Here is a 14425-nt window from a genome sequence, read left to right as displayed (position 1 = left end):
TGTTAATCCTTGAGAATTACAACCCAATGAATTATGGCAAATGGATGGAACTCATTGTCCTGAACTTTCTCCATCTTCTTTCCTACATGTCTGTATCGACACAAATTCTTTTATACGGGCCACCCCTCTTCGAGGTGAGGCTACACGGCACGTTATAACCCACCCATTAGATTGTTTTGCAATAATGGGAACTCCCAACTCTATAAAAACAGACAGACAATGGCCCTGCCTATACTTCTAGGCAATTCGAACAATTTTTACAACCTTTTTCTATTAAACATATTACAAGCATTCCTTACAGTCCACAAGGACAGGGCGTAGTTGAACAAGCACATCAAACACTGAAACTACAAATAAAGAAATTAAAAAGGGGGAATACCCAGGGACATTTCTATCTTCCTTATCCAGAGCAGATTTTACTAGATCTCAACACTATATACTCTCTAATCCTATAACTATTGTTAATACAGCTTTATTTGTTTTAAATTTTTTAAACTTACCACAAAGAGATCTTGACACGAGCAGAAAAACATTTCAAGGAATTAAAGGATACCTCTCTCCTCTGCCCATTTGGTATCAAGATGGGCTAACTAAGCAATGGAAATCTGGAAAATTAATCTTACACGTAAAGGGGTATGCTTGTATTTCTCCAGATGTATCCAACGAACTCAGTTGGCTTCCTCTTTGGAAGATCCGCCCCAGGGGAGTGTCCAATGTTCAAAATGAAGACCAAAAAAGAAAACCGCGGGAGGAAAATATTCCAGTACAGGTCATGGCGGCTCTAAAAATCTTCAAGAAGCACTGCCCTCGATGTCATCAACCTCATGATCTCCCTACTTGGGGACAAATAAAAACCCTTACTAATCAAGCTGAGAATCTGGTTTCTCAACAGGGAATGCCTTGGAATCCAGAAAATATTTTTGTTGCTTTGCTTGCTTTTGCTTCCCCTGCTCAAGCTGAATTAATTAATCATACTTACTGGGCCTATTGGAGAAGGCACTGGCGACCCACTCCAGTACTCTTGCTTGGAAAATCCCATGGATGGAGGAGCCTGGTAGGCTGCAGTCCATGGGGTCACACAGAGTCGGACATGACTGAGCGACTTCATTTTCACTTTTCACTTTCATTCATTGGAGAAGAAAATGTCAACCCACTCCAGTGTTCTTGCCTGGAGAATTCCAGGGACGGGGGAGCCTGGTGGGCTGCCATCTATGGGGCCGCACAGAGTCGGACACGACTGACCTGACTTAGCAGCAGCAGCAGCAACTGGGCCTGTATACCCAACCCCCTTTTACTGCACGTTGTAGAATTGACAGATAAAGGACCAATCGTATCCACCAATGACTCAGTACATATGCCTCCTCGTTGGAGCTTGGAGAGGCCCTTTCATCCCGAGGAAGAAGGGAGAATAATTAATATTTCTCTAGGGTATGAAGTCCTTTGTGTCTGCATGGGTCCAACAGAATTATGCATTAACGTTGGCCGACAAACATGGGCTTTTGTTCTGCCTCCAAAGAAGAACTTTTGGACATTGCTTGGACTGTTTATTGCCCTTTCTTTCTATAAGAACCATGTCAACACTACTGAAACTCTAAGAAAAGGACAAAAATCATTATGCAAAGCGTTTACATATAAGAACTTTAAATATACTCCTGTTCATATATATGAATATACATATGTCAAGCTAAATCAGGGAAATTAAAGTTTGTGGCCAATTGCACCATTGTTGATTGGGGAACCCATGGTATGTGGTTGTCTAACTGTTCAGATGATATTAATAGCACTGTATGTGACTATGCTACTCAAGTAGCATGCTGCTGCTGCTGCTGCTAAGTCGCTTCAGTCGTGTCCGACTCTGTGCGACCCCATAGACGGCAGCCCACCAGGCTCCGCCATCCCTGGGATTCTCCAGGCAAGAACACTGGAGTGGGTTGCCATTTCCTTCTCCACTCAAGTAGCATAGAAGGTTACTAATACTATGATGGAACGTTACCATGACAAAGGACTTCTTGGCTGGCTTGATGGTGAAATGGCACCCCTTCACCCTCGAATCCTGCTCAATAAACAGATTGGGCCTGAACAATGGGACATCTGGAAAGTTGCCGCAAGCACCGAAGAACTTGGAACTTGGACTGGATATTTCATGGGGACCAGCTGTAGTCATAGTAACTATTCCTTTCGTTATAATCATTCATATTTCATACAAACTTCTGTTCCCCTTCCTTTTGTTATAGCTATAGGGAACTTGCAGTTTAATAAGACTTTATATTCTGTGACTTGTATAGATTGCAAATTGTATACTTGTCTTAATTCCTATGTTTCTTTGAAAAACGAATCCCTTTTGATTCTTCAATCTCGACGTAATCTATGGTTGCCAGTAGATCTCCAATGACCCTGGGAAGAGGGTCCCATGGCAGGACTTGCCTCCTGGTTACTTACTAAATTACTTTGATGATCTAAACGATTCACTGGATGGTTAATTCTTGGAATTTGGGGATTAATAGCCATTTGCACTACTGCCGCTGTCTGAGGCATTGCTTTACAAACCTCAATTCAAACACACAACTTTATTCAAAATGGGACCAAAGATGCTCACACTATGTGGACCACTCAGGTGCCAGCAGCCGGCATGAGAAGCTCCACCCATGGCAAAGGTCATGAGGAAGGAGGCTTGGCATACGCAAAGGTGGGATCGAGCCTCAGGAGTCCCCCTGTATATTCTCCAGCATCTACCCCCCAAAACCAGAGCCTGCCTACTTTATTGCTTTGTGCTCTCACCTCTGACTTTACGGGGGCTGTCCCCCACCACCATCTCGCTCTCTCTGATAAAGAGTTGACTTACAGCTCCAGTTAATAAAGTTCCTGGGCATTAGGAGTGTTTAAATCCAAACCCCTTAGATAGTTCTCTAACTCGCCTGACAAGTTTACGGGGACTCCTACATCTCTGCATACGATTGTTTACAGTCTCCCAGCCTCGAGAGGCACGGGAAGCTGAAGATATTCAAATAGCTTAGAGCCTCTCAGAGAGTTAGAAACTGTCAGAATAAAACTAGTAAAAGATTTCATTGATGAGCCAATGCTTGCTGCCAAGTTTCCACATCCCCTGTATTGTATCCTTGAATGTGTATTAATTAATATAGTTGGTAGGTAGAAAAATAAGTAGTGGCCTTGGTGTTAGCAACTTTAGACCATTAAGGTAATAAATTCTTTCCTTTGTTGTAAACCCACTGCACCTCTGCCTTATAGGAATGCAACTTTATCTAACACCTTCGGAGGATGGTGCCAAACCTTAAAATAATTACTCTTAGAGAAAATAAGTCTTAAGGTTGACAAACCTTTGTCAAGAGTCATAAAATGTTAATAGGCCTTCTGGCCAGAAGATGATGTAAATCACCTAAACCATTTGTATACGATAAATTTGCAGGAAAGAAACCCTGGTTTTGATAAGGATCAAAGACTGCTGACTTTGCATGATTTCACGCCCCCTATTATCCTTTATATACAACTTATGGTATAAAAGCCCCTGTTGAATATAAAGCTACGGGCCTTGCTCACTGAAGCTTGGTCTCCCCGTGTCATTCTTTCTTGTTTCCTTTTCCTTCTTTTATCTTCTGTTTTTCCTTCATGCCAAAATAATTTGGAGTGCGGGGGTCCTCTGTGACCACTTATTTGCCTGGGCTTCTAAGACCCACTCGAGAAGGTGCCTAAGGTGGGGCACCTTCCGCTATTCGAGAGGTCGCCTGCGGCCTCCGTGGTCAGAGCAAGTTTGGTGTCATGAACTTTATTGATTTCCTGTGTAAACCAGTTATTATTGAGCATCTAATAAATCTCTCAGCCTTTGCTATCCCTTAATCGCTGACACCGTAATCCTGAGGGAATCCAACCGGGGCTGGACTCTGGCACTCAGGCTCAGATAAACGAGGAAGTTCAAGATGAAATACAGGAAATAAAAAAAGCCTTCCAATGGGTCGGCGATCAATTAATAGATTTACAAAAACAAGTGATACTAAAATGTGACTGGAATTCTACTCAATTTTTTATTACCCCTGTTTGGTTCAACTATAGTGCCTACTATTGGGAACAAATCAAATTTCATTTGCAAGACATACATGATAATGCTTCCTTAAATGTACAATTATTACAAAAGGAAATCTTTGAAACCTTCTCTAAGAGTCTACCCTCTTCCAACAATTTGGAAACCTTAGCGGAACAGCTAGCTGATCAATTTTCTGGGCTAGACCCTCAAGGATGGTTTCAAAGAATTACACGTACTGTTGGATCTGGAGCTATAATGCTGATAATTATCCTGGTGATTATATTTGTAGTATACTGATGCTTTTCAACTAAAATTGTTCAAACTAAACAAACTCAATTGGTCAGGGCCTTTTTCACAAAAAGTATCTACAGTCACCCCCCCAATTATGAAAAAATAAAAAAGGGGGGAATTGTCAGGGGACATTCAACTTTAAGGGATCCAATATGTTGCATTTTCTTCCTTTGTGTGCCATTTCTCAAGACTCTCTGTTCCTTATCAGTTTCTGGAAAACATTGGGAAAGTCCCTGATTAGCTTTATTCAATGATTGATGCATTGGGCAGAATTCAACCTGATAAATGGGTGCACCAAGGACCCTGACACAGTGGACAGAATCAGGATGTTGAGGGTATTTTCATGTGCATTTTGATTGTCTATCTATTACAGATTTTTGGCTTGTTGTTACTATGAAGTTTTTATTTAGATATGGGCTCTTGGTGTTTCTTAGACTTGGGTGACTGTTTCCTTTTGAAGATTAGAGTGGTTTCAGCTGTTTTCTCCTCCTAAGATCTTTCCTGTCTTCTTCTGGGACCCTACAGGGCAAATATTAGTGGCTTGTTGTCCCAGACGTCTCTTAAAATGTCCTCCTTTTATTCTTTTTTATTCTGTTCAGTAGTGGTGATTTTCAGTGCTCTTTCTTCTGCTCACTGATGTGTTTTCTGCCTCATTTAGCCTGTTCTGATTCATTTTACTTTCTGGTTTTGTTTTGTTTTTCATTTCATTTACTATATTCTTCAGTTCTGTTTGCTTGGTTGTTTTATTTTCTAAGTCTTCATTAAATCCTTCTCATTTCTCAGGTCATGCATTCTTCTCCCAAGTTTTTTGATCATGTTTACTATCATTACTTTGAATTCTTTCAGGTAGATTGTCTATCTCCACGTTATTTAGTTCTTCTAGGGTTTTGTCTTGTTCCTCCCTCTGAGACATATTCCTCTGTCACCTCGTTTTGTGTAAATTTCTCTTTGTATTTTAATCTCTCTGGTAGCATAGTTATGTTTCTTGACCTGGGGAAGTGGCCCTCTACAGAAGATATCCCAGGCATCCTTCTCCCAATCCAAGAGCCAGAGGACATCTGATCCCAGGGTGGTGTCCTACGTGTATTTGTGGACTTGGTTTGCAAGCTGTGGGGCTCGACTTTTCTTGCTTTTGGTGTCTGCCCCCTGATGTGAAGAGCCAACTCATTGGAAAAGACCCTGATGCTGGGAAAGATTGAGAACAGGAGGAGAAAGGGGCGACAGAGGACTAGAGGGTTGAATGGCATCACCGATTCAATGGATATGAGTTTGAGCAAACTCCAGGAGATGGTGAAGGACAGGGAAGCCTGGCATGCTGCAGGCCATGGGGTCGCAAAGAGTCGGACACGACTGACCGGCTGACCAACAGCCCTGCTGTGTGAGGCTGGTCCGGAGGCTTGTGCCTGCACAGTGGTGGTTAGAACTGGGTCTTGACCCTTTTGTGGGTAGAGTTACATCAAAAGTCATGTGTACAGGAAGCCTTTGGACAGCCTGTCTGCTGATGGTTATGGCTGCATACTGGCCCTTTCATCCTTTGGCCTTAGTGGCCCCATTACTGTAGCCTACAGGTTCTGAGTGGAGCCAGTGTTGGGCCAAGATGGAGACCTCACTCAGAGGAGTGCTCTCTCATAGTTCTGCCCTCAGGATCTGTGTCCCCACAGCACAGCCCACCCCTTACCCCCCGGAGACCCTTCAAGACCAGCAGGCAGGTCTCACCATCCAGGATCGTAGAAAACGATTGTGTTTTGCCCTTCATCTCAGCTTTGCCTCAGTGTGCATGAAGCTTCGTCTGCACCTGTTAAGAGTGAAGTCTCTGTTTTCCCCATTCCTGTGGGTCCCCTATAGTCAGGGCACACTGGTCTTCAAAAGTAAATAAAGATCTCTATGGCCTTATTCATTGATTCATGGGTTGGTCAGCATCCCACCTGGTAAATAACAGGTGCTCCCAGAAACTGTTTGTCCTCTTAACACCAAGGTATATATGAACCTGTGGGTTGTTTTCAAGCTTTTGTAACCTGAATATGCTCATAACTGCCATGACATGAACAAAGTAGGTGCAGCGAAGAAGCTGAGTTTCTTTAGGGGTGGGGTTAACTTCCATGAAAAAACCTGAAATGGCAAATTGGTGAAATGAAATGTTTTATTTGGGAGTTGGCTGTGATCAGGTGCTTGAAAGTCAAGTGAGTAGACTTGCACAAGCACACAGTGAAGGGAATGACTATGGATTCCAACTGTATTTTGTGACAGGAAACTAGTCTCCAGGGCCAAATGCCTGCAAGCCATCCTCCCGTTTCTCAGTGTTGTGTTCATATTTAGAGCCCGAAGATCTTGCAGAGAAAGTGAGATATGTTCTTTGTTCCCAACCGAAAATACTTTCCTTGATAACTGATGTTAAATTGGACTCAAATTCACTTTTATATCACAGTTTGAGAATCCCTGTTTTAATGCTTTATACATGCTATCTTTTTGAATTTGAACTCTAAAATAAGTACTGATGTTGTTTCTCGTTTCCTATATGAAGGAACTTGAATGGAACAAAAGCACCCCATCCCAGGAAGTGACTAAATCGGAGCTTGAATCCACGTTGTCTCACCTCAAAGATCTCTTCATCATGTTGCTACACTGAGGCCTTGGTTGTTGGCATGGCTACAGTAATTCTTGTTGCAGTTGACAGGGCCGAGGTGCAGGCAGACACAAAGCGTGGGACGAGTCACCTTGTCCCAGTTGTATTTCTGGGGAAACTGCTGAGGGGAGGCTCCCTGAGGTGGCACCTCAGGCAGCAGACCAAGTGCAGGTGCGGTCTGCATATAGGAATTCTAAGAGAGTAGGGCCATCCAGCAGCTCTGTGCCCACAAAAATCAAATGCTGCTGGTCAGTTAGGATGACCTCAGTGTATTTACAAAGATCTGTTGGAAGAACTTAACAGAAAAACCTGCACAAAACTGTTTGGCCAATCCAGTAAATATCTGTATCCAGTGGGCCAGCTCCCAGAAGAAAAAGACAAGGCATAAACATTTTATTAATGTATTTAGACTGTTTTTTTTAAGACCTAATTCTGTTGCATAGTTTAGTGTGTAGAATAGTGAAAATGTAACTTTTATATGCACCATGTGTGTGTGCTAAGGTGCTTTAGTCATGCCTGACTCTTTGTGACCCTATGGACTGTAGCCCCCCAGACTCCTCTGTCCATGGGATTCTCCAGGCAAAAATACTGGAGTGGATGGATTGCCATGCTCTCCTCCAGGGTATGTTGCTGACCTAGGGATCAAACTCTTCTTTACCACTATGCCACCATGACCCAGTGATAAGTGCCTTGTTGTGGTAGTCCGGAAACGAACCCACAATATCTCCAGACCATGTCTTTAGTTACGTTTCATCAGTCAGTGTTGCCAATGAATGTTTAAATAAGATGTACGTACACTGATTACCGTATAATCCTAGAAGAGGGATTATCCAAGGTGAAGTTGTATTTGTTTAGGCAAGAGAGGTTCATTCTGATAAAGAAGACACATTTCCTTTTAGCCAAGAACAAGCCTAAATTGGTGCCAACTACTGAAGTAATTGGACAAGATTGTGGTTGCTGAGGTTTAGAAGAGAATCATGAGGAAGAGATAAAACCCTTTAGAGTAACAATAATTTATTATCTATTAGAAATCATATCATAATTAATGGAGGACTAAAAAAGAAACTCTTGACAGAGCTCTATTAGCCTTTGCCCTGCTTCATTCTGTACTCCAAACCCAAATTTGCCTGTTACTTCAGGTGTTTCTTGACTTCCTACTTTTGCATTCCAGTTCCCTATAATGAAAAGGACATCTTTTTTGGCTGTTACTTCTAGAAGGTCTTGTAGGTCTTCATAAAACTGTTCAACTTCAGCTTCTTCAGTGTTACTGGTTGGATTACCGTGATATTGAATGGTTTGCCTTGGAAATGAACAGAGATCATTCTGTCGTTTTTGAGATTGCATCCAAGTACTGCATTTTGGACTCTTGTTGACTATGATGGCTACTCCATTTCTTCTAAGGGATTCCTGCCCACAGTAGTAGATATAATAGTCAAAGTTAAATTCACCCATTCCAGTCCATCTTAGTTTGCTGTTTCGTAAAATGTCAATGTTCACTTTTGCCGTCTCCTGTTTGACCACATTTAATTTGCCTTGATTCATGGACCTGACATTCGAGGTTCCTTAGCAATATTGCTCTTTACAGCATTGAACCTTGCTTCTATCACCAGTCGCATCCACAACTGGGTGTTGTTTTCACTTTGGCTCCGTCCTTTCATTCTTTCTAGAGTTATTTCTCCACTGATCTCCAGTAGCATATTGGGCACCTACCGACCTGGGGAGTTCATCTTTCAGTGTCCTATCTTTTAGCCTTTTCATACTGTTCATGGGGTTCTCAAGACAAGAATACTGAAGTGGTTTGCCATTCCCTTCTCCAGTGGACCACATTCTGTCTGACCTCTCCACCATGACCCATCCGTCTTGGGTGGCCCCACACAGCATGGCTTAGTTTCACTGAGTTAGACAAGGCTGTATCTGTGTGATCAGACTCCTTAGCTGTCTGTGATTGTGGTTTCAGTCTGTCTGCCCTCTGATACCCTCTCTCAATGTCTACCGTCTTATTTGGGTTTCTCTTACCTTGGACATGGGGCATCTCTTCATGGCTGCTCCAGCAAAGCACAGCCACTGCTCCTTACCTTGGACATGGGATAGCTCCTCTAGGCCACCACCCCTGACCTTGGACGTGGGGTAGCTCCTCTCCACTGCTGCCCCTGACCTTGGACGTGGGGTAGGTCCTCTCAGCTGCTGCCCCTGACCTTGGACGAGGGGCACCTCCTCTTGGTCATCCTTGTTAAAGGCCACAAAAAACAAGCTGCATTCTGAGTTAGTGGTACACTGGTGTGGTGCATTTTCAGATCCAGTAAGTGATAAAACTGTTTAGCTTGTGAAGTCAACCAGAGAGTTCCAGAAACACATCTATTTCTACTTTATTGACTATGCCAAAGCCTATGACTGTGTGGATCACAATAAACTGGAAAATTCTGAAAGAAATGGGAATACCAGACCACCTGACCTGTCTCCTGAGAAAACTGTATGCAGGTCAGGAAGCAACACTTAGAACTGACATGAAACAACAGACTGGTTCCAAATAGGAAAAGGAGTATTTCAAGGCTGTATATTGTCACCCTGCTTATTTAACTTCTGTGCAGAGTACATCATGAGAAACGCTGGGCTGGGAGAAGCACAAGCTGAAATCAAGATTGCTGGGAGAAATATCAGTAACCTCAGATATGCAGATGACACCACCCTTATGGCAGAAAGTGAAGAGGAACTAAAGAGCCTCTTGATGAAAGTGAAAGAGAAGAGTGAAGAAGTTGGCTTAAAGCTCAACATTCAGAAAACGAAGATCATGGCATCCGGTCCCATCACTTCATGGCAAAGAGATGGGGAAACAGTGGAAACAGTGGCTGACTTTATTTTTCTGGGCTTGAAAATCACTGCAGACGGTGATTCCAGCCATGAAATTAAAAAACGCTTACTCCTTGAAAGGAAAGTTGTGACCAACCTGGACAGAATATTAAGAAGCCGAGACATTACTTTGTCAACAAAGGTTCATCTAGTCAAGGCTATGGTTTTTCCAGTGGTCATGTATCGATGTGAGAGTTGGTCTGTGAAGAAAGCTAAGGGCTGAAGAATTGACGCTTTTGAACTGTGGTGTTGAAGAAGACTCTTGAGAGTCCCTTGGACTGCAAGGAGGTTCAACCAGTCCATCCTAAAGGAGATCAGTCCTGAGTGTTCATTTGAAGGACTGATGTTGAAGCTGAAAGTCTAATACTTTGGCCACCTGATGCAAAGAGCTGACTCACTGGAAAATACACTGATGCTTGGAAAAATTGAGGGCAGGGGGAGAAGGGGATGACAGAGGATGAGATGGTTGGATGGCATCACTGACTCAATGGACATGGATTTTTGTGGACTCTGGGAGTTGGTGATGGACAGGGAGACAGTTCTTGGGGTTGCACAGAGTCAGACATGACTGAGCGACTGAACTGAACTGAACACCTAATTGATATGTAACATAATCTATCTACCATATTCTCATTCCACATTTTCTATGTCCTTCATTTAATCCCGAAAGAGGAATACTCAAGACATCTGGTGCCGGGAGCCGGCATATTGCATATTGAGTGCATATTGCATATTGCATATTGAGTGCAGCACTTTCCACAGCATCATCTTTCAGGATCTGGAATAGCTCAACTGGAAGTCTATCACTGCCAGGAACCAGCGTGAAGAACTCCTCCTGTGGCAAAGGTCATGAGGAAGGAGGCTTGGCATACACAAAGGCGGGATCGAGCCTCAGGAGTCCCCCTGGAAATTCTTGAGCATCTACCCCCAAAACCAGAGTCTGCCTACTTTCTGCTTTGTGCTTTTACCTACACCTCTGACTTTATGGGGGGCTGTCCCCCACTACCTCTCTCTGAAAAAAGAGTTAGCTTACAGCTCCAGTTAATAATTCCCGGGTGTGACAGTGTTTCACCCTACAAACTCCTTTGGAAGTCCTCTAGCCTGCCTGAATAGATTTTTCCGGCCACATGTGATTGGTCAGAGCCTCCCAACTGTGACAGGCAGAAGATGTTCTAAACTGTCTAAACACAGATTCCTTTGAGCAGTTAAAAGATTGATTAGACATTGTATTGGTGAAGGGTTTTTCACTTATTGCGCCAATGTTTGCTGCCAAGTCTCCATATCCCTTACCTACTGTGTCCTTGGCAGTGTATTGATTGATATAATGGGTGTATAGAAATGTAAGTAGTAGCCTCAATGTTTGTAACCTTGGATCCTTGAGTTAATTCTTTTCTTGATTGAGCCCACCTCACCTTCAGCCTATAGGAATGCAACTTTATCCAGTGCTTTTTGGAGGCTGGAGCCTGACTTTAGAATAATCACCTTTAGAGAAAAATAAGTTTCTTAAAATGTTAACAGGGCTCCTGGCCAGAAGAGGGTGTAAATCACCTAAACTTTTGCATATGATAAGTTTGAAAGCCTGGCTTCGATTAGGATCAGGAACTGCTGTCCTTGCATGACTCCACCCCTTCCCCCATTATCCTCTATGCACAACTTAAGGTATAAAAACTACTTTCGAAAATAAAGTGCGGGCCTTGTTCACCAAAACTTCATCTCCCCATGTCATTCTTTCTATCACCTTCTGGCTGAATTTTTCCTCTGAGGCGGGGAAGCTCATCAAGCCTACTAATTTTGCTTGGGCTTCTAAGATCTGACTGGGGAGGCCTTAGTGTCTCCTCTCCTTCGGGAGAATGGGAGGATGCCTGCGGCCTTTGTAGGTGACATAAATTCCCTGCTTTGGAATTTTATTCAGCCTCTTTTCTTTACTGAATTTTCCTACTGAGCTATCCTTATTTGAGCCTCTTTTCTCCACTGAATTTCCTCACTGAACTATCCTCATTCTATTACTCTTTATATCTTTGATAAATATTTAAATAAATAGGTCGCCGATGCTGTCTCTCCTTCGAATACCCTGGATCAGCCGGGGCTGGACCCCGGCAATCTGGCTCCTCCCATGGCTGGAATTCCTCAGGGATGTGTGACCTGTTTGCTAAACATGAATGCCTGGCTTTGACATATTACCTTTTAATCTTTCTCCAGGCATTGCTTTCCCCGCAAAGTTTAACTACTAGTATAATGAAAGTCATAGCAGACTTCTGGTAGGGGAGCACCTGTAAGAAATCTTTCTCTTACCCCCAATGTGAAATATATAATTTATACACCACACTCACCTAGATAAAATTACACAAGTAAATTAGCTTCCACAAGTACATGATCTGATTTGTCAAGGAATAAGGTTTATATTTGAGATGCTCAGTATGAGGTTTGTAGTCCTTATCAAACTCTGTACGTGTTCTGTGTCTGGTATCCTTTAACCCATGGCCCTTCAATCTAAGAGTCATGCCATCCTGGCAGCTGACTAGCCAGGCGATTTCTCAAAAGCCAAACAATACATGGCTTTTGTGATTTGTCAGTAACAGGGAAGAATTTCTGTCATCACATGGTGTTCTTAAAAATGCTCATTACACATTACTGCACTTAGAACATTATAGTCTCGGTAAATTGAAGTGAAACCATATCAAGAATCTTCTCTGACTGCTATGAAAGGGAGAATCAAACTACAAGGGGGAAAAGTGCAAAGACAAGATATATAAAATTTTAAAGCTACCTAGACAAAAATGAAAGGAAAACACAATTCACATGTGGGAAACTGATACCTACCACCTACCTCAGGAAATAAGGAAAATCTCAAAGAATTTTTGTACCTAGAAAAAGAAGAAAACCCAAAGAGAGCAGAACAGACATAAATGAAATTTTAAAAGATAATAAAAAAGATCGATGAAGTCCAGAAAAAAGAGGGCCAAAATCAATAAAATGAAAAAGAAATTACAATCAACACCACAAAATACATAAGAAAAAAAAAACTCTAGGCCAATGAAATGGACAAATGTGAACCACAAAGAAAATACCAGATTGGCTTACAGGGTGATTTCTAAATCAGACTTCACTGATTCTTCTGAAGCTACTCCAAAAAATTAGAGAGAAGGATGCTTCCAAGACTTATTCAACAAGGCCTCCACCAAACACCCTGGTAAAAGAAATGGTTAAATGGAATCAGCACCATGATCAAGTGGATCTCCCATGGGCACAAGGAGACATTCAATAATTGTAAATTCATCCATGTGATACCAGACCATATTAACATTTTGATTGTGGGATTTTTGCAGAAACTAAGTAACACCTGTGGCATTCGTAAGAAAAGACTCCAGTCAAGTAAATGTTAGATGCAAAAAAAGACCTTTTCATAAAATTCACATGTTACCTCACAGTTGAGAGTGAAAAGCTGAAAACATTCTAAGATCAAAAACTAAGGCAAAGATGCCAAATACCGCTTGCATTCAAGTGAAACTGTCACTGTTTGGGGACATTATAAGTATATATCACCAAAACAAAAATTATAGCCCACCAAATTTATAAAAGTTGCAGGATATTAAACATACAGAAATCTGTTGCATTTTCTATATGTTAAGAGTCAGAAAGAGAAATTAAGGCATGGCAGGCAAATGGGAGTTTTCCTTAACTCCCAGTCTGCCATATCAAAAAGAATAAATACCGCAGGGCCAAAGTCTCTGTTCTTCACTGAGCACACTACATGTGAGCTCAGCTCAAGGCTGGTTTCTAATAATATTCTCTCTGCTTAATTCCACTTCCTTCATTTCCGTGCCAGATATGATTATTAATTACCCAGTTAAAACCCCAGGCATGCAAATCTGAGTTTCACCACCCACTGTGGCATCTCACACCAATTCCTTGATCCTGAAACTACCCACAAACTCAGCCTCAGGCTTCCAATCAGACCTGAGACATCCAGCAGTTCCACACACTGCTTGATCCCATAATCACCTTCGATGCACACCATTCACTGGGTTCCTCTAGAGCTCCACACTCTCCTCCCTCCAGGCACTGGTGTCACAACAGGAATGCACACAAGCTGCAAATCCAAGGACACTGGTTGTTCACTTGAACTTTGCAGAACAAAGATGGAACCATCCAGACCTGCCCTGATCCCTTGGTCTTTCCAAAGGATTACTCAATCTCAACCCCTACACACATCCCTACACGCATCCCCAGAGTGACATATTGCAGGCATTCAGGGAGGAAAATAAACATTGTGTGCCTGTCAATGAAGAGAAAAGAAGGAAAACTCAATCAAAGGAGATGGGAAGTTCTGATGTGGTTGTTGATAGGGAGGCCATCAAACCATGGTAAAAGTACATGATGGATGGGAAGATATCTTTGAGCCTAGACCTGAAGATCTGAGAGACAAAGGAGAGGAACAGGAACCTCAACTTTGAGAAAGAAAAGGTGAAAGTGACCAGAGCAGAGTGAACCATGAGAAATAGGTCTGTGCCTAGGGTGGGGTTGTGACTACATGTCCAGAAGACAGACAACTAGAAGCCCGTGGAGCACATAATTTTTCACGTTTAACCTAATGCAGAGAAAGACATATGACTCCACCAGCCTGCACT

The 14425-nt window shown here is 42.5% G+C and overlaps 1 protein-coding gene across 1 annotated transcript in view; it reads left to right on the top strand.

Moving 5' to 3' along the window:
- The window catches only part of LOC113875584 (zinc finger protein 347-like), a 47147-nt gene extending 46279 nt beyond the window's left edge, over window positions 1-868 (top strand). Inside the window, exon 7 of the transcript XR_003506295.1 lies at window positions 654-868. The gene's annotated coding sequence lies outside the window, so the exon portion shown is untranslated. The remainder of the gene's footprint in view (window positions 1-653) is intronic.
- The last annotated feature ends 13557 nt before the right edge of the window (window positions 869-14425 follow it).

The sequence above is a fragment of the Bos indicus x Bos taurus genome, chromosome 18 (genome assembly GCF_003369695.1).
Source record: "Bos indicus x Bos taurus breed Angus x Brahman F1 hybrid chromosome 18, Bos_hybrid_MaternalHap_v2.0, whole genome shotgun sequence".
Lineage (NCBI taxonomy): Eukaryota > Metazoa > Chordata > Mammalia > Artiodactyla > Bovidae > Bos > Bos indicus x Bos taurus.
Note: the sequence above shows the minus strand (reverse complement) of the source record. Positions and strands in the feature narration are given on the sequence as shown.